Source organism: Lithobates pipiens, unplaced genomic scaffold (genome assembly GCF_037356315.1).
Source record: "Lithobates pipiens isolate NorthernLeopardFrog02 unplaced genomic scaffold, aLitPip1_a1.2 Scaffold_10, whole genome shotgun sequence".
Taxonomy (NCBI): domain Eukaryota; kingdom Metazoa; phylum Chordata; class Amphibia; order Anura; family Ranidae; genus Lithobates; species Lithobates pipiens.
In genome coordinates this window covers 108,514,431-108,537,504 of record NW_027507686.1, presented here as the reverse complement: position 1 = coordinate 108,537,504, position 23,074 = coordinate 108,514,431, and the positions used below count along the sequence as shown (strand labels likewise).

Sequence of the window (23,074 nt, the reverse complement as noted above, 5' to 3'; positions counted from 1 at the left end):
CCATCTGTGAATACCAGGTGCCGTAGGCTTCTTTTTATGTTGTTTGCGTTTACCTGTTTATTTTCGCTTGTTTCCCAAGGTATCTTGCCGTTTAACAAGAGGGTTGAGAGTGACCAAAGAGATCACCTACGGCCCCATCATCCTGAAAGCGCCCAATCTCATCTGATCTCAGAGGCTAAACAGTGTCGGGCCTGGTTAGTACCTGGATGGGAGACCGCCTGGAAATACCAGGTGCCATAGGCTTCTTTTTTTGTTGTTGGCTTTGAACTGTTTTTTTCGCTTGTTTCTCAAGGCGACCATCTTGGCGTTTGTCAAGAGGGTTGGGCGTGTCTTGAAGAGAACGCTTACGGCCACATCACCCTGAAAGCACCCGATCTCATCTGATTTCAGAGGCTTAGCAGCGCTAGGCCTGGTTAGTACCTGGATGGGAGACTGCCTGGGAAGACCAGGTGACATAGAAGGATCTGGCCTGGTTAGTGTCTTGATTGGGAGATCGCCTGGGAATACCGGATGCCGTAGGATTCTTTTTATGTTGTTGGCTTTGACCTGTTTATTTTCCCTTGTTTCCCAAGGTGACCATCTTGGCATTTGTCAAGAGGGTTGAGAGTGCACAAAGAAATTGCCTACGGGCACAACACCCTGAAAGCGCCCAATCTCGTTTGGTCTCAGAGGCTAAGCAGGGCTGGGCCTGGTTTGTACCTGGATGGGAGACCGCCTGGGTTTTCCAGATGCCGCAGGCTTCTTTTTATGTTGTTGGCGTTGACTTGTGTTTTTTGTTTGTTTCCCAAGGTGACCATCTTGGCGTTTGTCAAGAGGGTTCAGCGTGCATTTGATCTCAGAGGCTAAGCAGGGTTGGGTCATGGTTAGTACCTGGATGGGAGACCGCCTGGGATTTCTCGATGCCATAGGCTTTAGTTTTAAGTTGTTGGCATTGACTTATTTTTTTTATTTTTATTATTCTTTTATTAAGTAGAACAACATAAATAAAACAGTCAACCATACAGCATGACCCAGGGTCACAATTACATGCTAACAAAAAATAGGCAGCCAAATAACTCTGGGTTCTCAGAGGGGAGTCCTACAGTTTCATGCAGAAAATAGAGAAACCCCACCTCCGACATGTAGTACAGTATAACTAGTGCAGCTCCGTTCGGACAAATGTAATCATGGAGAACAACTGGGACCACAGCGAGCCAGCTTATCATGACCTATGTGAACCAGAGTAAAATATGAGCCGGTCGTGTCCAGAACCCTGGGGTTCTTCTGGGTCCCAAAGGCTAGTAAGGAGACAAGGCATAGTCAAAAGGGAGGACGGGGAAGAAGAGAGTGCAAAGACGGATTGAGAGGAGGGGGGGGGATGGCGGCGGGGAAAAATAGAAAAATAAAGACAAAAAGGGAGGGGGGGGAATGCCACCCAGGGCAGACATGGCCTACGTAGGTAAACGTTAGATGTTCAGTCTTTTTCTGGGACAGGGGCGGTGCTCACCTCCCGAATGTAGTCTCAAGTATCAGTAAAATACCTCCAGGGCCTCCATGTTACACTAAATGCCTCTTCAGTGTTGTGAAGGGTGGCGGTCAATTCTTCCATCCGGAGAATATGATTGACTTTGGAATACCACAGCACCTTGGATGGGGCTGAGGCTGCCTCCACAGTGTGGGAATACAGGCCCGGGCGGTGTTCAGGAGTTGCATCGTGAGGGTTTTTTTGTATTTTCGAACAGGTTGTTCGGTCAAGTGTAGAAGGCGCGCTGCTGGGTTGTCTGCGATTTCTACATTTCTGAGAGTTTTTATCGTCCCGGTCACCTCCACCCAAAAGTTCCTCAAGGCCGGGCATGCCCAGAAAATGTGTCCCATGGTCCCCGTATCTGAATTGCACCTCCAACAAACATCCGGGATCGATCTATTCATTTTATTCAGAAGGTATGGAACTCTATACCAGCATGAGACTATCTTGTATCCTGATTCTTGATATTGGTTTGCGATGGAAGCTTTATGTACTAATGTCAGGATCTTCCCTATCTGTTGTGGGGTAAATGTGATGCCAAAGTCCCTCTCCCATTTGTGGATAAATGGTGGGGTCGACTCCTCCCCCTGACTACTTAATAGGTTGTACAGGAGGGAGAGGGTGACAATCTTGGCGTTTGTCAAGAGGGTTGAAAGTGCCTGAAGAGATTGCCTACGGGCACATCACCCTGAAAGCACCCGATCTCGTTTGATGTTGGAGGCTAAGAAGAGTCGGGCCTGGTTAGTACCTGGATGAGAGACCACCTCGGAATACCAGTTATTGTAGGCTTCTTTTTATGTTGTTGGCCTTGATTCGTTTTTTTTTCCGCTTGTTTCCCAAAGTGACCATCTTGGTGTTTGTCAAGAGGGTTGAGAGTGCCTGAAGAGATTGCCTATATCCACATCACTCTGAAAGCACCCAATCTAGTCTGATCTTGGAGGCTAAGAAGAGTCGGGCCTGGTTAGTACCTGGATGAGAGACCACCTGGGAATACCAGTTATTGTAGGCTTCTTTTTATGTTGTTGGCGTTGATTCGTTTTTTTTTTTTTGCTTGTTTCCCAAGGTGACCATCTTGGCATTTGTCAAGAGGGTTGAGAGTGCCCAAAGAGATCGCTTACAGCAGCATCACCCTGAAAGAGCCCTATCTCTTCTCTTCTCTGAGGCTAAGAAGGGATGGGTCCTGGTGGGTACCAGGATGGGAGATGGCGTTGGAATACCAGGTGCCGTATTCTTCTTTTTATGTTGTTGACATTGACCTGTTTTTTTTTCGCTTGTATCTCAAGGTGACTATCTTGGCATTTGTCAAGAGGGTTGAGAATGCCCAAAGAGATTGCCTATGGTCACATAACCCTGAATGCGCCCCCGATCTCCTCTGATATCAGAAGCTAAACAGGGTTGGGCCTTGCTAGTACCTGGATTGGAGACCACCTGGGAATACTAGGTGCTGTAGGCTTCCTTTTATGTTGTTGGCCTTGACCTGTTTTTTTTTCACTTGTTTCCCAAGGTGACCATCTTGGCGTTTGTCAAGAGGGTTGAAAGTGCCTGAAGAGATTGCCTACGGGCACAGCACCCTGAAAGCACCCGATCTCGTTTGATGTTGGAGGCTAAGAAGAGTTGGGCCTTGTTAGTACCTGGATGGGAGACCGCCTGGGAATACCAGGTGTCGTAGACTTCTTTTTATGTTGTTGGCGTTGATTCGTTTTTTTTTTTTTGCTTGTTTCCCAAGGTGACCATCTTGGCATTTGTCAAGAGGGTTGAGAGTGCCCAAAGAGATCCCTTACAGCAGCATCACCCTAAAAGAGCCCTATCTCTTGTCTTCTCTGAGGCTAAGAAGGGTTTGGCCTAGTTAGTACCTGGATGGGAGATGGCGTTGGAATGCCAGGTGCCGTATTCTTCAAGTCAGTACTCCGCAGGGTACTTATCAGGCACGGGGCGCGCATCAAACGAACACGGAAGGAACAGCTTGCTAATCTGTTTCGTGAACTTGCCTCTGTGGAAGCGAAGCATAAATATACCCCCTCACGGACCTTAGAGATTGAATTGGGGACACTCCGTACCCATATTGCTGACCTACTCCATTATAAAGCGAAAGCGGCACTCCAGTAAACTGATGTAGGAGTCAGGGGACAAATGCGGAAAAATCTTAGCCAGGTCGGTAAAGGAGTTGAAATCTGGCTCTTACATACCACAGTTGATAGATGAGAATGGCCATCTCTACAACCTGCCCGATTCAGGGTCTGGACTGGACAATATAGGCAGATATGTAACTGGTTCTGGTCTACCAACCCTCTCATCGGAATCACGGGAGTACTTGGAGGACCCGATCACACTGGAAGAAGTCCAGACGGCCGTGGGACCTCCGAAGGTGGGTAAGGCTCCGGGCCCTGACGGATATACCGCACAATACTTTAAGACCTTCCTCCCTATTCTCGGCCCGCGCTTGGTGAATTTATTTAATACTCTGAGCTCGAATGGGGATTTTCCTGAGGATACCCTTAGAGCCCACATCTCGTTGATACCTAAGGAGGGCAAAGACCCGGGCCTATGTGGGAGCTACAGACCCATTTCCCTCCTAAATTCGGTCCTAAAACTATTCTCTAAAATCCTCGCCACGTGATTGACACATCACTTGCAGTCCCTTATACATATTGACCAGTTAGGTTTTATTCCCACCAGGGAAGATAGGGACAACACCATTAAGGTGCTTACCCTGATCCATAAAGCAAAGTCATCTGGGACCCCTTGTCTTTTCATGAGTACTGATGCCGAGAAGGCTTTTGATCGGGTCAAATGGACATTAATGTTCTCGGTCCTTCGCCATATAGGTCTGAGTGAATGGATGCTGGCATGGATAAGTAAGATATACTCACGCCCTTCAGCTCAAGTCAAAGCGAATGGGGTTCTCTCATCTCCCCTTGACATCGGGAATGGGACCAGACAGGGTTGCCCCCTGTCGCCCCTATTATTCGCACTGTCATTGGAACCCTTTCTCTCCACAATTCGACAAAACTCAGACATAACGGGACTCCAAATGGGTACTATTGAGTGCAAGATATCTGCCTACGCGGATGACATGCTGTTCTCGCTTCGGGAATTCCAGATATACGGGATACTTCTTGAGATCAAAGGCCATGGGGGTTGCAGTCCCCCCGCAAACGTTAATAGACTTGCAGTCCAATTTTCGATTTAAATGGACCCATACAGCCCTTAAGTACTTAGGTACTTACATTCCACCGGACATCGTGCGTACGTTTATGTTGAACTTCCCCCCACCCTTTGTCACTAAGATCCGCAGTTTGCTTCACGGGTGGCATTCTGGCCTCCATTCCTGGTTCAGGAGATGCAATCTCATTAAAATGAACATACTCCCTAAATTTACTTATCTTTTCCAAGCTCTCCCGATCCAGATTCCAGTCCTGTTTTTTTTTTTTTTTTATTTTTTTATTTATTAACAGTTTTATCAACACATACAGTACAACACACATATACCAACCCCCCCCCCCCCCCCTTAATCCCCTGTACAGCCTTCCGACCAATACTAAATCTCATTCCATATTTCCAACTCTAACAAATATTACATGTCTAAGACATCCACGACAGTACCGTCCAACCCGCATACAGAAAAATACCATACTCATATCACTCCCCCGCCCAGTATAGCAAGCCTGAAATCAAAAACCCAACCCCAACACAATGGATTATTTCACAGTACCATTAGCATCTAGCCAACATTGCCACACTTTCTCAAATTTTTTGGGGCATCCCGTGCTCAAGTAAGTAGCTTTATACATTGGTAGTGATTTGTTAATTATACTTTTCCAGAATGACACCGTGGGTGGCTCTGGACTCTTCCAACACAACAGAATAGCCTTACGGGCATAGAACAAAGAAAGAGAAATCATAATTCTTTGTGCCCTTCTGGGCGCCAACTCCTCCACCAGCCCGAGTAAACATGTCGCTACCATAACAGGAATCGGCACCGCAAGCACCGTCTGTATAGTGTGTGTCACCCCCTTCCAGAATACCTGTATCTGCCGGCACTGCCAGAATACATGGTCGAAGTCAGCATGATTGTCCGGGCAGCGCCAGCACACTGCCGCATCTGTGCCATATATCCCAGCTATCCTTGCCGGGGTATAGTACACCCTGTGTAAAAGCTTAACTTGAATGAGCCTATCTCTGGCCGATACTAGCGTCTTAAATGGGTAATCCCACATATCATCCCAATCCTCCCCCCCGAAATCCGTTACCAATGCGCTCATGTGTCTCTACACTTTTTAAGCATTTTTGGCCTTTCCACAAATAGCTCTTTATAAACTGCAGAGAGTTGTTTTATCAGGTCCTCTTTCCTCAACATGCTCTGCAGGGGAGACACACCCAGCTCCAAAGCATCAGAACCAAACTGAGTAAGGAAGGCGTGCCTCAACTGGAGGTAACGAAAGAAATACCAATTAGGGAGGGTATATTTTTCTCTCAGTTGATCAAACGTGTATAGCCTTGTCCCCCCCACTATATGCTTCAATTAGTTGATGCCGACTCTGGCCCAAATTACTGGATCCGGAATTGCACCAAAATGAGACAGTCTGGGATTAAACCAGAGAGGGGTGTCCTGTGACCAGCTCCCTGCCTCTGTTTTCATCAAAGCCTGTGCCTTATCCCACGTGCGTACTGTCATTCGCATTGAGGCGGTCAAGGGTGAGGCAGTCTGTGGGCCCCTATAGACTAGATAAGATAAACTCTCATAAGAACCTAGACGGGCTGCCTCCAATACCGTCGCTGAGTCCCCAGCGTCCTTCGTCAACCAGCGCCTAGCAATCACCATCTGTCCCGCTATAAAATATTTGAAAAGATCAGGTAGCGCCAATCCGCCCTGACCCCAGGGTTCCTGTAAAGTACGCAAACTTATCCTGGGATGCCCAGCGGCCCATAAAAAGGAGTTAAAAAGACTATTAATCCGTCAAAAAAAAGAACAGGGAATCCAAATCGGAGTGTTCCGCAAAAGGTAGAGAAAAACCGGCAGGATTTTCATTTTAAGTAGGTTAACCCTACCAATCAGAGACTGTATAGTAAGGAGATCCAGGTCATGAAGACGTCCCCAAAGCCCATGTGTCGTAGAACTGCCAACATATACTGCCAGTCCACAGAATCAAAGGCCTTGGCCATGTCCAGAGACACCACCACCCTAGTACCCATCCTATCATGTTCCATCTGCAAATGAGCAAACAGTCTGCGAAGATTTGTGTCAGTAGATTTTTGCGGTATGAAACCCGTCTGATCTATGTCAACCAAGGTGGTAATGACCTGGGAGAGTCTGGTAGCCAAAACCTTTGTCAAGATTTTAAGGTCCTGGTTCAACAGCGCTATGGGTCTATAGGATGAACAGGACAAAACATCCTTGCCCGGCTTCGGAAGAAGAATCACCTGCGCTTCAGCTAAGGAGTCAGGGAGGCATCGGTGCTTGAGACAGTAAGAGAACAGGGTTTTAAGCCTAGGAACTAGGTCCTCCATATGCAGCCTATACCATTCAATACTGAAACCATCAGGCCCAGGAGATTTGTGAGGGGGGAAAGCCCTTATAGCTGCCTCAATTTCTTTTTCGTTTATGTCAGCCTCCAACGCCTCCCTATCCCCCGCAGACAGCACAGGGATTTCAAGGGATGTCAATAGTGCATCCAATTCTTGGGAATCATAGACCGGAATAGGAGCATACAGTGTCTTGTAATATTCCACAAACGTGTCCATAATATCAGTAGGGTTAGTGAGTACATCCCAACTAGCGTTCCCAATACAGGGTATATTGGTTTGTATTCTCTGTTCTGCCACCAACATTGCCAGTAGTTTACCATTTTTATCCCCTTGCTCAAAAAGGGATTCTGCAGATTTTGTTCTAGAGGTATGTGTCAAGTCAGCGAAATGAAGTGCAAGTGTGCGCCTGGCCTCCAACAAGGCCTCATACATGACATCAGACTGGTCGTTGGCGTGAGCCCGTGCACAAACCCTTTCCCTATCCTGCAGCTCCTGCTCTTTCTGATTATGGGACCTGCGTGCCTGCTTAATGGCTGAAATATAATGGCCTCGCATACATGCCTTAAATGCATCCCATACCACTGTGGGAGCAGCAGACCCTATATTATCATTCCAATAGTTATCATAATGTGGGGCCACCTGGGATGATACCTCCTCCACCTCCAACCAGCCCGGATTCAATCTCCATGCCCCTCCTCTAAAAACCGAAGGAGGAAGAATGTGTACTGAAAGTGGCGTGTGATCTGAGATGCCCCCTGCCAAATATTTGGCTCCACCCACCAACTGCAACATGGATGCATTAGCAAAAGCCAAATCGATTCTAGAGGAGGATCTATGCGTTTTGGACAAATGAGAATAGCATCTAGTGGAGGGGTTCTTCCACCGCCATAATTCTGTGAGGGAGGCCGTGTCCGCCCACGCAGAAAGGTCAACTGATGCCACCCTAGATGTATAAGAGGAATCCAACGTAGCAGAGAGTATGGCATTAAAATCCCCTGCTATGAGAAGTGGAAGATGTATGTATGGTGCCAATTTACCTAATAGATCATACAATATCTGTACTTGAAAAGGGGGAGGTATGTAAACGTTAACCAAAACCATCTTACAATTACTGAGATCAGCAACAACAATCAAGAACCTGCCTCCCGAGATGACATGATGAATGGTGCAGGGTACCGCTTTACTAATAAGAATCGACACACCCCTAGAATAAGTGGAGTATGTCGCATGTAGCGCCCTCTGTATCCAAGCTCTGCGTAAAGCCAGCACTCTGCTCCCATCCAGATGTGTCTCCTGCAGAAACACCACATGCGGAGTGATCGTTTTCAAATATTGGAACATTAAGGCTCTACGAAACTTGTCGTTCAGGCCTCGGATATTCCAAGATACCACATTAACCATGGACCCTGCCATTGTTACCTGTTAACTCAATAAACATTAAACGGCACCCCTGTAGGGATAGGATGAAATACAGTTGGTTATGATTTTCAGTCATATAACAGATCTGTGAAATAACAAAAAAATTGACATGGAAGGCTGCACATACTAAGTAACCTAACCCCTTACTCCCGTAAACTCCCTGCCGCTGTGTAGCAAACCAAAACAACAGGTACACGCAGCTTTTTCCCAAACCTTGTCCAAAAAAGTTCCTGAAGGGCATGACCACACTACAGGTCAGATGAACCAGCGTTCCCAAAAAGAGAAAAAACACAGAAACAAAAGGTGCAAAAAAATCTAACTTGCATAAACACAGTGTCCGCGTCCATAGAGCTCCCCGATGCCTGTCGTTGACCCGTAACTCACCCAAATGGGCAGCACAAAGGTGCGTCCCTCCTCAGTCCTAGGCTTGCTTTGTAGGTGTCCCAGTGTGATGGAGAAGCATATGACACAACAGGAGTCCCCCTGAGGTGCGGACAGAAGGCACCCCGAAACCTGAGTATGAAGGAGAAGTATAACCATGTCCCACTTCTTCCCCCCCCCACCCCGGACAGGATAAGCCAAAATATTCTCAACTTTAAATACCTAGGTGAGGTCTCGGGGGTAATCAAACTGGAACATGAGTAACAAACCTGATGAAGGGAAACCAGAAAAAAAAAAACAGCAGCCGCCGAGGCTGCAACTGGACAGGTGGGCCCAAACAATTATCTCAGGGACAGCAACCAGGAATCTGCCTCCGCAGGAGAATCAAAAAACTTCACTGAGCCTTCATGCTGGACCCGTAGGCGACTAGGATAGAGCATGGAGTATTTCAGATCCCGTTCCCTCAGCCGTCTTCTGATATCTGTAAAGGTTTTGCGTCGTCTCTGGAGATCCGCCGAGAAGTCAGGATAAAGATGTACCACTGTATTCTCAAAGGGCAGAGTTGGATGCTTCCGAGCCTCCCGGAGGATGCGGTCCCGGTCCCTGTAATTGAGGAATCGCACAAGGAAGGGCCTCGGTGGGGCCCCTGAGGTACCCCGACCCGTTGGTACCCTATGTGCCCTTTCCACCACGTATGTAGGAGGTACCTCAGTCAACTTGAGAAGAGTCTTAAAGAAGGCCTCCGCGAATTCGGCTGGGTGATCCCCTTCCGCCCCCTCCGGGAGACCCAGGACCCTGACATTATTCCTTCGCATGCGATTCTCTGCATCATCAGATTTGGCCACTAGCGTTTGCACAGTGCGCTGCAGGGTATGAATGGCGTCATCATGGCGGGCAGTAATGTCCTCCGTGACAGATATTCGCGACTCAGTTTCAGAGAGTCTACCCCTAAATTTGTCTAGGTCTGCTCTGATGAGATTGCATTCCTCCGCTAGATGATCAATGCGGACCAACAACGAGGTTCTGCTCTGTTCAATTGCCGCCAAAATAACAGTGGTATCATTCGCTAGTGGAGTCACCGGCACTGGAGGCTCAGCCGATGCCGGCGCCGCCAGCTCCATGTCCGCTAACAGTGCTTTAAATTGATTCAGAATGTCACTGGGGCAAGGCGCAGGCTGAGTTGAGGCCTTCTTAGTTGCAGATTTACTTCTTGATGGCATGAGCAAGCAGACCAACAATGTGCAGGGTGAAATTTAAAACAACAGGGTGTTCCCCTTTAAGAGTTCACAGCAGAGAAGCACAGCTCATAAGGAGATAAACAGGGACTGTTTCACAGCAGGTCACCTTGTCCCCTATGCAAAGGCACTGCCCGGCAGAGCTGGATCCTGGCCCCAGAGTTAGCACTCACCTCCCCTCCTGGCAAGGTAGGATGGCTCCACAGGCCTCAATATGGCACCGATTTGCGGCGGTATGCTGCCGGCCGCGGACGGCGGCATCCAGCTAACCGTCCGTCCCTCCTCACAACCGCTCCCCCACAGAGGCTGCCTCGATCACGCCCGCACTCCGCGGCCCTCCGCGCCGCGAACGCCGCACTTTAGAGCGGTCTTCCGGAGGCTTCACAGGTCCGCACAGGCCTCAAGATGGCGGCCGGCTGCACTAGGCTGAGTAGGCCGCAACCGAAGGTTCCGCACGGAGGCGCTCAGCCCAGCAATAACCGGCTCCTCCGGTACCACTGATGCCCTGAGAAAGGCAGGGGAACTCTCCAGGCTCCTCGGGTCGCCGAACAGGGAGGATGGCAGAGGATTCTGTATGAGGATGATCGGAGCTCTGCAGCGGCACGTCCTCCCTGTTTCACATCCGGACACGCCCCCCCCAGTCCTGTTTTTTAAGCAAGCTCAATCCTTGCTCACTCAATTTAACTGGGCCCACAAAAATTCCAGACTTAAGCGGTCACAGCTGACATTGTCTAAACAACAGGGAGGGTTGGTTCTCCCTGACTTGCGACGCTACTACCTGGCCTCCTATCTGGGGCGTGTATTGGACTGGAATCGAAACAAACTTTCTAAGCTCACTCCCGAATTCCGCTAAGAAGCGCCATGTGGTGCTATAAGTATTTACCCACAGAATTTATGTCACATCCCACTATAGGGGCTTAGTTGAAAGTCAGTCACCTGATCGCTACCCAAAACACACTCACATCTTTGACTTCCCCCCTATTCCTTATACGTGGCCATCCAACCTTTGAACTGGGGACCCACTTAGAAATTCCAACCTAGACAATGCGTCTAAATTCGTCATTGATGGAAAATGGCCTTCTTTCTCAACCCTAACAGATCCGACAGGGCTTTTCCAACTGCCTTTTTGGAGAGCATCGCAACGACATAATTTTCTCCATTCCATCCCCAATCCTCAAACGTTCGCCCGCCCTCAGACGGAGTTTGAGACTCTATGCAGGAGCGAAGGCCCTTTGGCCCACATTCTCTCTCAAACAGATTACCCACACTTAACCTGTCTGTCCAACTGGGAAAAGGACCTTAATTGCTCATTTTCCCCAGCACAGAGACAACGCATTATCACTTTGGCTCTCAAAATGTCGCTGTGCACGAAGATACAGGAGACAAATTTTAAACTTCTCACCAAGTGGTATTTGACACCATCAAAGCTGCAGAAATGTTTCCCCTCTTCCTCGAACATATGCTGGAGGTGTGGAGAAGAAGAGGGCACGTTGCTGCACATTTTTTGGTCCTGCCCCAGCTTGGTGGACTTCTGGACAGAGATCCGATGCATAACACAAAAATTCACAGACTTCTCCATCCAGGAAGAGGCTGCATTCTTTCTCTTGCACCATTCACAGATTCCCATTAAGAAGTACAAAAAAATCTATTTTACGGCATGTGATAAATGCGGCGAAATCCTGCATCCCTCTCTATTGGAAAAAATGTTCCCCCCCTTTCATTACTCACTGGCTTAGGAAAATAGAGGACATTAAAAAAAATGGAGGACTTGATCCTCACATCACAAGGTAAACAAGAATTTTTTAAACAAACCTGAGACATCTGGAATACCTTTATATTCTCGCTGGAAGGATGTCGCCTGCTATCGCCTTAGTGCTCTGAGCTTTCCTTGACTGGCCCCTTGGACAGTGGCTGCCATCGTGTCTCGTCCCCTCTTCTCCTTTTCCGATCTTTCAACCCTTCTCTTTTCTGCCTTCCTCCCCTATCTCTCACCCCCTCCACCCCCTCTCTCTTTTGGAAAGAGTGGAAAATTGGGAATGACGGCCCCACACCCCCCTCTGGATGGATTATGCCGGAGGGACCTGGGGTTTGTGTGACCCTGGATCTTGGTACAGTACTTTATCCGTGCCTCGAATCATTGTGATTGATGGAAGGCAGACTCACAGTTGCGAATATACCTGTATCAAGTATTGTTCAGCTGCTTTTTGCTATGTATTTCTCTGTTGCATTATGTACTCGGGGGACCGTCTTCCCCTATTTGGAGAAAAAATTATATTTGAAAAAAAAAAGAAGCCTACGACACCTGGTATTCCCAGGCGGTCTCCCATCCAGGCATTAACCAGGCCCAACCCTGCTTAGCCTCCAAGATCAGATGAGATGGAACAGATTCAGGGTGATGTGGCCGTAGCCAATATCTTCAGGCACTCTCAACTCACTTGACAAACACCAAGATGGTCACCTTGGAAACAAGCGGAAAAAAATAGGTCAACGGCAACAACATAAAAAGAAGCCTACGGCATCTGGAAAACCCAGGCGGTCTCCCATCCAGGTACTAAACTGGTCCCAACGCTGCTTAGCCTCTGAGATCAGATGAGATTGGGCTCTTTCAGGGTGGTGTGGCCGTAGGAGATTTCTTCAGGCACTCTCAACCTTGACTAACGCCAATATGGTCACCTTGGGAAACAAACAAAAAAATCAAGTCAACGCCAACAACATGAGAAGAAGTCTACAGCACCTAGTATTCCCAGGTGGTCTCCCATCCAGGTATTAACAAGGCCCAACCCTGTTTAGTCTCTGAGATCAGACGAGATCTGGTGCTTTCAGGGTTATGTGGTTATAGGCGAGCTCTTCAGGCACTCTCAACCCTCTTGACAAACACCAAGATGGTCACCTTGGTAAACAAACAAAAAAAAAAAAACAAGTCAACGCCAACAACATAAAAAGAAGCCTTCAGCACCTAGTATTCCCAGGTGGTCTCCAATCCAGGTACTAGCAAGGCCCGACCCTGTTTAGCCTCTGAGATCAGAGGAGATCGGGCGCTTTCAGGCTTATGTGCCCATAGGCAATCTCTTTGGGCACTCTCAACCCTCTTGACAAATGCCAAGATGGTCACCTTGGGAAACAAGCGGAAAAAAAAAACAGGTCAATGTCAACAACATAAAAAGAAGACTACGGCACCTGGTATTCAAAAGCCATCTCCCATCCAGGGACTAACTAGGCCCAACCCTTCTTAGCCTCAGAGATGAGAAGAGATAGGGCTCTTTCAGGGTGATGCTGCTGTAAGCGAACTCTTTGGGCACTCTCAACCCTCTTGACAAATGCCAAAATGGTCACCTTGGGAAACAAGCGAAAAAAAAAAAAAAACGAATCAATGCCAACAACATAAAAAGAAGCCTACAATAACTTGTATTCCCAGGTGGTCTCCCATCCAGGTACTAACCAGGCCTGACTCTTCTTAGCTTCCAAGATCAGACGAGATTGGGTGCTTTCAGAGTGCTCGGACTCTTTCCCCATCACTAATGGGACGAGGCAGGGGTGCCCTCTGTCTCCCCTAATTTTGATTCTGACACTGGAACCACTTATGTGTCACGTTCGTATGACCCGAATATTACTGGCATATCCAAAATTGCGGCGTAGGCTGACGATCTAATTTTTTTCGTCTCCAATCCACACATTTCGCTTCCCAATATACTCGCGGCTCTCCGGCGATACGGCAGCCTATCAAACTATAAAATCAATTGCACCGTCGGCTGTATTGAATATATCGGTCCCGGATGGTGAGGCCAAGAGGCTACGCTCCGCTTTTCCATTCTACTGAGCTGAAAAATCTATACGTTACCTGGGCGTTGACATCGCAGCGGATTTGGCGCAATTGTAATTGTAATTTTGTCCCTCTCCTGAATAGACTGAAATCTGATTTGGGAAACTGCCATGCTTTAACACTGACCTGGTTCGGGCGCTGTAATGCTTTCAAAATGACGGCCCTCCCGCGGATCTTATACTTGTTCCAGACATTACCGATCCGGTTACCCCCAATTTTTTTCAGACAACTGCAGGTGTTGCTCCGGGACTTTATTTGGGCGCGCAAACCGCCCAGAGCCCGTTTGCAATTGCTTGCCAGACCAAAGGACAAGGGGGGTCTGGATCTCCCAGATCTGAGACAATACTACAGAGCGACTCTGCTAGCGAGAGTCATTGATTGGCATTGTAATGGCCCACACAAGCAGTGGGTGGAGATGGAGATTGAGGATGGATCCATTCCCCTATTGACCTCCCCGTGGCTCCTGTCCTCCCTACCAAAAGACCTCAGAGATCACCCCGTAGTGGGAGCTACATTGACTGTTGTGCGGAGGTTGTTCCGCTGCACACACATTGCTCCCCTGCCGTCACCAATGACTCCGGTTATAGGTAATCCAGACTTCCCACCGGGATTTACCAACAAGAAACTGCGACAGTTGACAGTGGTGGGGAAACAGCGTCTGGGAGAGGTGTGGCCCTCGGGAGGGCTCCCGACCACGCAAACTGTCGCCGAGCTTTCTGACCCTCCGCTTGACTTGTTTAGTGCTTCTCAACTTCGTCACTTTCTTCTGGCCATACAAAGGGCCCCCTACGCTCCTAGAGACCTGACGCCCTATGAATCCATCTGTCACAAAAAGGAACCTGTGCGACACACCCTCTCCCTCCTGTACAACCTATTAAGTAGTCAGGAGGAGGAGTCGACCCACCATTTATCCACAAATGGGAGAGGGACTTTGGCATCACATTTACCCCACAACAGATAGGGAAGATCCTGACATTAGTACATAAAGCTTCCATCGCAAACCAATATCAAGAATCAGGATACAAGATAGTCTCACGCTGGTATAGAGTCCCATACCTTCTGAATAAAATGAATAGATCGATCCCGGATGTTTGTTGGAGGTGCAATTCAGATATGGCGACCATGGGACACATTTTCTGGGCATGCCCGGCCTTGAGGAACTTTTGGGTGGAGGTGACCGGGACGATAAAAACTCTCAGAAATGTAGATATCGCAGACAACCCAGCAGCGTACCTTCTACACTTGACCGAACAGCCGGTTCGAAAATACAAAAAAACCCTCACGATGCAACTCCTGAATGCCGCCCGGGCCTGCATTCCCACACTGTGGAGGCAGCCTCAGCCCCCATCCAAGGTGCTGTGGTATTCCAAAGTCAATCATATTCTCCGGATGGAAGAATTGACCGTCACCCTTCACAACACTGAAGAGGCATTTAGTGTTACATGGAGGCCCTGGAGGTATTTTACTGGTACTTGAGACTACATTCGGGAGGTGAGCAGCGCCCCTGTCCCAGAAAAAGACTGAACATCTAACGTTTACCTACGTAGGCCATGTCTGCCCTGGGTGGCATTCCCCCCCGCCCCTCCTCCCTTTTTGTCTTTATTTTTCTATTTTTACCCGCCGCCACCCCCCCCCCCCCCTCCTCTCTCTCCGTCTTTGCACTCTCTTCTTCCCCCGTCCTCCCTTTTGACTATGCCTTGTCTCCTTACTAGCCTTTGGGACCCAGAAGAACCCCAGGGTTCTGGACACGACCGGCTCATATTTTACTCTGGTTCACATAGGTCATGATAAACTGGCTCGCTGTGGTCCCAGTTGTTCTCCATGATTACATTTGTCCGAACGGAGCTGCATTAGTTATACTGTACTACATGTCCGAGGTGGGGTTTCTCTCTTTTCTGCATGAAACTCTAGGACTCCCCTCTGAGAACCCAGAGTTATTTGGCTGCCTATTTTTTGTTACCATGTAATTGTGAGCCTGGGTCATGCTGTAAGGTTGACTGTTATATTTATGTTGTTCTACTTATACTTAATAAAAGAATAAAACAAAAAAAAAAATAAGTCAATGCCAACAACTTAAAAAAAAAGCCTATGGCATCGAGAAATCCCAGGCGGTCTCCCATCCAGGAACTAACCAGGTCCCAACCCTGCTTAGCCTCTGAGATCAAATGAGATTTGGCTCTTTCAGGGAGATGCAGCCATCGTAGATTTTTTCAGGCACGCTCAACCCTCTTGACAAACGCCAAGATGGTCACCTTGGGAAACAAACAAAAAAAACAAGTCAACGCCAACAACATAAAAAGAAGCCTACCGCACCTAGTATTTCCAGGCGGTCTCCCATCCAGGTATTAACAAGGCGCAACCCTTTCTAGCCTCTGAGATCAGCGGAGATTGGGCGCTTTCAGGGTGATGTGCCCATAGGCAATCTCTTTGGGCACTCTCATCCCTCTTGAAAAATGCCAAGATAGTCACCCTGGGAAACAAGCGAAAAAAAACAGGTCAACGCCAACAACATAAAAAGAAGAATACGGCACCTGGTATTCCAAGGCCATCTCCCATTCAAGTACTAACTAGGCCCAACCCTTCTAAGCCTCTGAGATCAGAAGAGATAGGGTGCTTTCAGGGTGATGCGGCTGTAAGTGATCTCTTTAGGCACTCTCAACCCTCTTGACAAATGCCAAGATGATCGCTTTGGGAAACAAGCGAAAAAAACAGGTCAACACCAACAACATAAAAATAAGCCTGCGGCATCTGGAAAACCCAGGTGATCTCCCAATCAAGACACTAACCAGACCAGATCCTTCTATGGCACCTGGTCTTCCCAGGCAGTCTCCCATCCAGGTACTAACCAGGCCTGACGCTGCTTAGCCTCTGAAATCAGACGAGATCGGGTGCTTTCAGGTTGATGTGGCCGTAAGCGTTCTCTTCAAGACACGCCCAACCCTCTTGACAAACGCCAAGATGGTCGCCTTGAGAAACAAGCAAAAAAAAAAAACAGGTCAAAGCCAACAACATAAAAAGAAGCCTATGGGCTTACAGCGGACCCTAAAAGATGGGACCCACTAGCTCTGTCATGGTTCGGACGCTGTAATGTGTTGAAGATAAACGCGATGCCACGACTTCTGTATCTACTACAAGCCTTACCTATCAAAATACCCCAGACTTTCTTTCATACGGTTCGCTCAATCTTTATCAAGTTCCTCTGGTGCGGAAAACATATGCGTATTGGTAGGGCAATGCTATTGCGACCGAAATTGCGGGGAGGTATTGGCTTCCTGGACCCTGCTCTATATTACACAGCGACGCACATGACACCGGTGGTTGACTGGTGCCGGTGTTCTGCCATATACTGTCCGGTCACGATATAGTGTCTGCGCCGTACTGCGCATGCGCAGTACGGAGCAGACGAAGCTTCGGAAAGTCTCCGAAGCTGAACGGCGCCTGCGCGGTGAGTGGAGGTGGTAGCCCCACCATCCAAGCGGATATAGGGTTGTGAATATTAGAGGGCCCCTCGCAGGCGAGCTTCGCTCACCATGCTTCGGGCTCGGCCTTGCTGCGCTCGGCTCTTTTATATTCTTACTCTATGTCCACTTGGATAGTGGGGATAGAACCTGGACTCAGTGCGCAGGCGCCGTTCATGCTCGGCAATTTTCGGAATCTGTGTTGCTGTGTACTGCGCATGCGCAGTACACAGCGGACACTATCCGATGGGGGACCATATGTGATAAGACACCGGCATGGGGAACTGAAGCTATGGGTCAAGCTAGAGCAAGAGATGGCGCGGGTTCCACTGGCTGGTCTGCCTTGGGCGGGGAGGCCATTGGAGCCCTGTGTGACTACTCACCCGTTAATTGGCCCCTCGCTCGCCGAGATGGATAGTTTTTTTCACCTTTCCCACCTGACTAACTTCCCTTCTCCTATGACCCCAATTATTGGACATCCTAGATTCCCTCTGGGCCTGTCTGACCAGGCCTTTACCAGGCAAGCCCCGAAAGGGCTTCTGAGAGCAGCCCTATTTCTTGGACCCACGGGCTTGATTCCCATGGGGACCATACTGCTAGAGCAAGTACCTGTTGCATTGGATAGCTGGAGAGCTAGACAGCTAATCCATTTCCTCGGATCACTACCTAACCATTCGTTCTTCTCTAGACAATTCCACCCCTTCGAGGAACTTTGCCTGGATGATGGCCCAATTCGTGGTTCCCTCTCTAGGTCCTACCAAATCCTGACAGACGCACAATCCTCCACGGATCCACCCTTCCTAGCTAAATGGAAAAGGGACTTACAAACTACATTCTCCAAACCACAGAAGGACAGAATACTCTTTTTCGCCCATAAGTCGTCACTCTGCAGTAAATATTAGGAGATCTCATATAAGCTGATCACACGCTGGTATCGTACACCGGTGGTGTTGGCCAAAATATTCCCCGGTCAATCTGACCGCTGCTGTCGCTGTGGGCAACAGGCTGGCACCATTCTCCACATTTTCTGGGAATGCCCTAAATTACAAACATTCTGGCAGCCTGTCCTGAGGCTCATCCACAAGTTCACAGACATTTCCTTAGCCAATGATCCCGCAGCAGTTCTTCTCAATCTAACTCCTATGTCGAGAAAGCGTTATCATAAGTCCTTACTTAAACATCTCCTCAATGCAGCTAGGGCCTGCATCCCAAGTCAGTGGAAAGAGCAATCTGCTCCAATGGTGACCCAGTGGTTCGCAAGGGTAAATGATATTGAACGAATGGAAGACCTGACTGCCACAATGAGGGATAAAACGGAGAAGCATGGGAACAGATGGTTCTACTGGACCCAGTTTCGCTTTTCGGAAGAATACCTCCGCGAGACATAGTAAGCTCATGGTGATCGTTGGAGATCGCTGTTCCAAACGTTGGACAGCTGATGAGCTGGTGAGCCGACGACGTCTCTTGCTCCCTGGGAGGGGACCCCATCCTATCCACTCTACCCACGACACCCCCTTACCCCTTCTTTTCCTTTTCTGCCATTTCCTTCCCCAATCTTCTCTTTCCCCTTCTCCCTCCTTTCAGTTCTACTATTTCCCTTCTTAACTCAAAAAAGGGAAAAGAAAACGGTATGTTCCGACCCCATTTGACTACTACACAATACTCTTCCCCTATCTATGGATATCTAAACTCTTCGAGGATAGCAGGGCTAGTATCAATAATATTTTAAGTGGTAGAGGATCCCAACGAGATGGAGCTTTAATCTCATCTTTATATGACCGCAAAGCTGTACACGTGCTATTCTCCTCGGACTTCTTACCATTGGCTCTGATATCCATGCAATATGATCGTTTGTTTGTAACTATTTGTATAACACATTCTGTGAAGTTGCCGTTTACCTACGTAGGCCATGTCTGCCCTGGGTGGCATTCCCCCCTCCCTTTTTGTCTTTATTTTTCTTTTTTTCCCCGCCGCCATCCCCCCACCTCCTCTCTCTCCGTCTTTGCACTCTCTTCTTACGTAGGTCATGATAAGCTGGCTCGCTGTGGTCCCAGTTGTTCTCCATGATTACATTTGTCTGAACGGAGCTGCACTACTCCGTTACTCAGTACTACTGTACTACATGTCGGAGGTGGGGTTTCTCTCTTTTCTGCATGAAACAGTAGGACTCCCCTCTGAGAACCCAGAGTTATTTGGCTGCCTATTTTTTGTTACCATGTAATTGTGACCCTGGGTCATGCTGTATGGTTGACTGTTATATTTATGTTGTTCTACTTAATAAAAGAATAATAAAAATAAAAAAAATAAGTCAATGCCAACAACTTAAAACTAAAGCCTATGGCATCGAGAAATCCCAGGCGGTCTCCCATCCTGCTTAGCCTCTGAGATCAAATGCACGCTCAACCCTCTTGACAAACGCCAAGATGGTCACCTTGGGAAACAAACAAAAAAAACAAGTCAACGCCAACAACATAAAAAGAAGCCTGCGGCATTTGGAAAACCCAGGCGGTCTCCCATCCAGGTACAAACCAGGCCCAACCCTGCTTAGCCTCTGAGACCGAACGAGATTGGGCGCTTTCAGGGTGTTGTGCCCGTAGGCAATTTCTTTGTGCACTCTCAACCCTCTTGACAAATGCCAAGATGGTCACCTTGGGAAACAAGGGAAAAAAAACAGGTCAAAGCCAACAACATAAAAAGAATCCTACGGCATCCGGTATTCCCAGGCGATCTCCCAATCAAGACACTAACCAGGCCAGATCCTTCTATGTCACCTGGTCTTCCCAGGCAGTCTCCCATCCAGGTACTAACCAGGCCTGACGCTGCTAAGCCTCTGAAATCAGACGAGATCGGGTGCTTTCAGGGTGATGTGGCCGTAAGCGTTCTCTTCAAGACCCGCCCAACCCTCTTGACAAACATCAAGATGGTCGCCTTGAGAAACAAGAGAAAAACAGTTCAAAGCCAACAACATAAAAAGAAGCCTATGGCACCTGGTATTTCCAGGCGGTCTCCCATCCAGGTACTAACCAGGCCCGACACTGTTTAGCCTCTGAGATCAGATGAGATTGGGCGCTTTCAGGGTGATGGGGCCGTAGGTGACCTCTTTGGGCACTCTCAACCCTCTTGTTAAATGCCAAGATGGTCACCTTGGGAAACAAGCGAAAATAAACAGGTAAACGCCAACAACATAAAAAGAAGCCTACGGCATCTGGTATTCACAGATGGTCTCCCATACAGGTATTAACCAGGTCAACGCCAACAACATAGACCCTGGCGGTCTCCCATCTGACCCAGAACCTGCTTAGCCTCTGAGATCGGGCGCTTTCAGGGTGATGTGACCTCAGGCGAACGCTTTGGGACATACTCAAAACTCTTGACTGATGCTAAAATGGTCACCTTGGGAAACAAGCAAAAGAAAAACAGATCAAAGCCAACAATATAAAAAGATTCCTACGGCACCTTTAATTAGGTACTATCCAGGCCGGACCCTGCTTAGCCTCTGAGATCAGATGAGATCGGGCGCTTTCAGGGGGATGTGGCCGTAGGAGATTTCTTTGGGCTCTCTCAGCGCTCTTGACAAATGCCAAGATGACCACCTTGGGAAACAAGCGGAAAAAAAAACCATGTCAACGCCAACAACATAAAAAGAATCCTACAGCACCTGGTATTCCCAGTTGGTCTCCCATCCAGTTACTAATCAGGCCCGACAATGCTTAGCCTCCGAGATCAGACAAGATTAGGCACTTTCAAGGTGATGGGGCCATAGGCGATCTCTTCGGGCACTCTCAACCATCTTGACAAACGCCAACATGGTCATCTTGGGAAACAAGCGAAAAAAAACAAGTCATTTCCAACATTGGAGGCTAAGCAGGGTTGGGCAATCAGTTTCCTTGCCTGAAATAGGCATCTCAGAACTGCCATCTGGCTACTTCCCGGGTTTCCAACTCCTTCAACTAATCCCAGGAGACAATACTTTGCCTCCATCCTGGTGGAGGTTCCAAACACCTGATCAATGGTTCCTGTCACCTCTGTCCAGTAGCGGATCAACTTCAGGCATCTCCAAAACATGTGCATCATGTCTCCCCCCATGTTCCCGCACCGGGGGGGCAACTTGCGTCCGGCCGTTCGGCCAAACTGAAAAAGTTTACGAGGAGCATAATAGGTTCTATATAATAAGAACAGATGTGACATCCTCTGTGAGGAGAGCCACAATTCACCACAGGCAGGATTCCTGTGGCCAATTATAGCTCAGGGGGGTTTAGTACACACCCCACACTATATAAGGACGCCAGAGCGGCGGCCTTCTATAGGGTGTTGCGGTGGTCAGGGAAAGAGGACGATAGGCAGGGACAGTGTCTTTACTGCTTGGGAACCTGGCACTGTTACAGTGGGTGTTATGTGCCTCCTGCACAGTACACACCTGAAGCTACCCTTTATTACCGGTGTTCAATTTCTGCAATACATGCATCTGCAGTGCAGAAGTTAGAGTGGGTGTTGTGTGCCTCCTGCACAGTATACACCTTATTGCTGGTATTCTGTTTCTGTAATACAGGAACCTAGCACTGTTACAGTATACAGAAGAAAGGCTAGTGAATATAGAATACAGACTCGTGTATGTAGATAGGCTTGAGTATACAGAGATGCTAGAGTAAACAGTGAGGCTGGGGTACACAGAGAGGCTAGTTTAAAGAGAGGCTAGTATATACAAAGATGTTAGTGTATATAGAGAGGTTAGTATATAGAGAGAGTCGAGTGTATACAGAAAGGACAGTGCATATAGAGAAGCTAGTGTATACAGAAGAGAGGCTTGGCTATACATCAAAGCTGACATTCTATACAGAAGACTGGGTAGTGTATACAGAGAGTCTAGTGGGTACAGAAGACAGGCTGGTGTATTCTAGCTGGTTTTTACAGTCTAGTGTATACAGAAGACAGGCTGTGGTATACAGAGAGTTTAGTGTATTCAGAGAGTCTAGTGTATACAGTCGGCGAGTGTATACATAAGACTGGCTAGTTTACACAGTGTTTACAGAGATGCAAGGGTGTACAGAGAAGCTGGTATATATAGAAGACTACAGCATACAGAAGAAAGGCTAGTGAATACAGAATACAGACTCGTGTATGCAGATAGGCTTGAGTATACAGAGATGCTAGAGTAAACAATGAAGCTGGGGTACACAGAGAGGCTAGCTTAAAGAGAAGCTAATATATACAAAGATGTTAGTGTATATAGAGAGGTTAGTGTATAGAGAGAGTCGAGTGTATACAGTTAGGACAGTGCATATAGAGAGACTAGTGTATACAGAAGTCAGGCTTGGGTATACATCCAAGCTGACAGTGTATACAGAAGACTGGGTAGTGTATACAGAGATTCTAGTGGGTACAGAAGACAGGCTGGTGTATTCTAGCTAGTTTTTACAGTCTAACATAGACAGAAGACAGGCTGTGGTATACAGAGGGTTTAGTGCATTACAGAGATGCAAGGGTGTACAGAGAAGCTAGTATATATAGAAGACTACAGCATACAGGAGAAAGGCTAGTGAATACAGAATAAAGGCTGGCTTCTACGGAGAGGCTAGTGTATGCAGAACACTATCTAGGGTATATAGAGAGGCTAGATTATACAGAGAGGCTAGTGCATAGAGTGAAGCTGTTGTATATAGAAGCCTAGTTAGTGTATACAGAGAAGCTAGTGTGTACAGAAGAAAGGCTAGACAGGCTATAAAGAGAGACA

General features: G+C 48.0%; 7 pseudogenes; 4 read left to right on the top strand and 3 right to left on the bottom strand.

Annotated features, from left to right (window-relative positions):
* Positions 1–124: 124 nt before the first annotated feature.
* LOC143946618 (5S ribosomal RNA) lies at positions 125–243 on the top strand (annotated as a pseudogene).
* A 2,151-nt stretch (positions 244–2,394) lies between these two features.
* LOC143945293 (5S ribosomal RNA) lies at positions 2,395–2,513 on the top strand (annotated as a pseudogene).
* A 323-nt stretch (positions 2,514–2,836) lies between these two features.
* On the top strand, positions 2,837–2,957 carry LOC143952843 (5S ribosomal RNA; annotated as a pseudogene).
* A 100-nt stretch (positions 2,958–3,057) lies between these two features.
* LOC143949757 (5S ribosomal RNA) lies at positions 3,058–3,176 on the top strand (annotated as a pseudogene).
* A 9,179-nt stretch (positions 3,177–12,355) lies between these two features.
* Positions 12,356–12,474, bottom strand: LOC143946552 (5S ribosomal RNA; annotated as a pseudogene).
* A 313-nt stretch (positions 12,475–12,787) lies between these two features.
* On the bottom strand, positions 12,788–12,906 carry LOC143947657 (5S ribosomal RNA; annotated as a pseudogene).
* A 7,412-nt stretch (positions 12,907–20,318) lies between these two features.
* LOC143944237 (5S ribosomal RNA) lies at positions 20,319–20,437 on the bottom strand (annotated as a pseudogene).
* Positions 20,438–23,074: the final 2,637 nt, after the last annotated feature.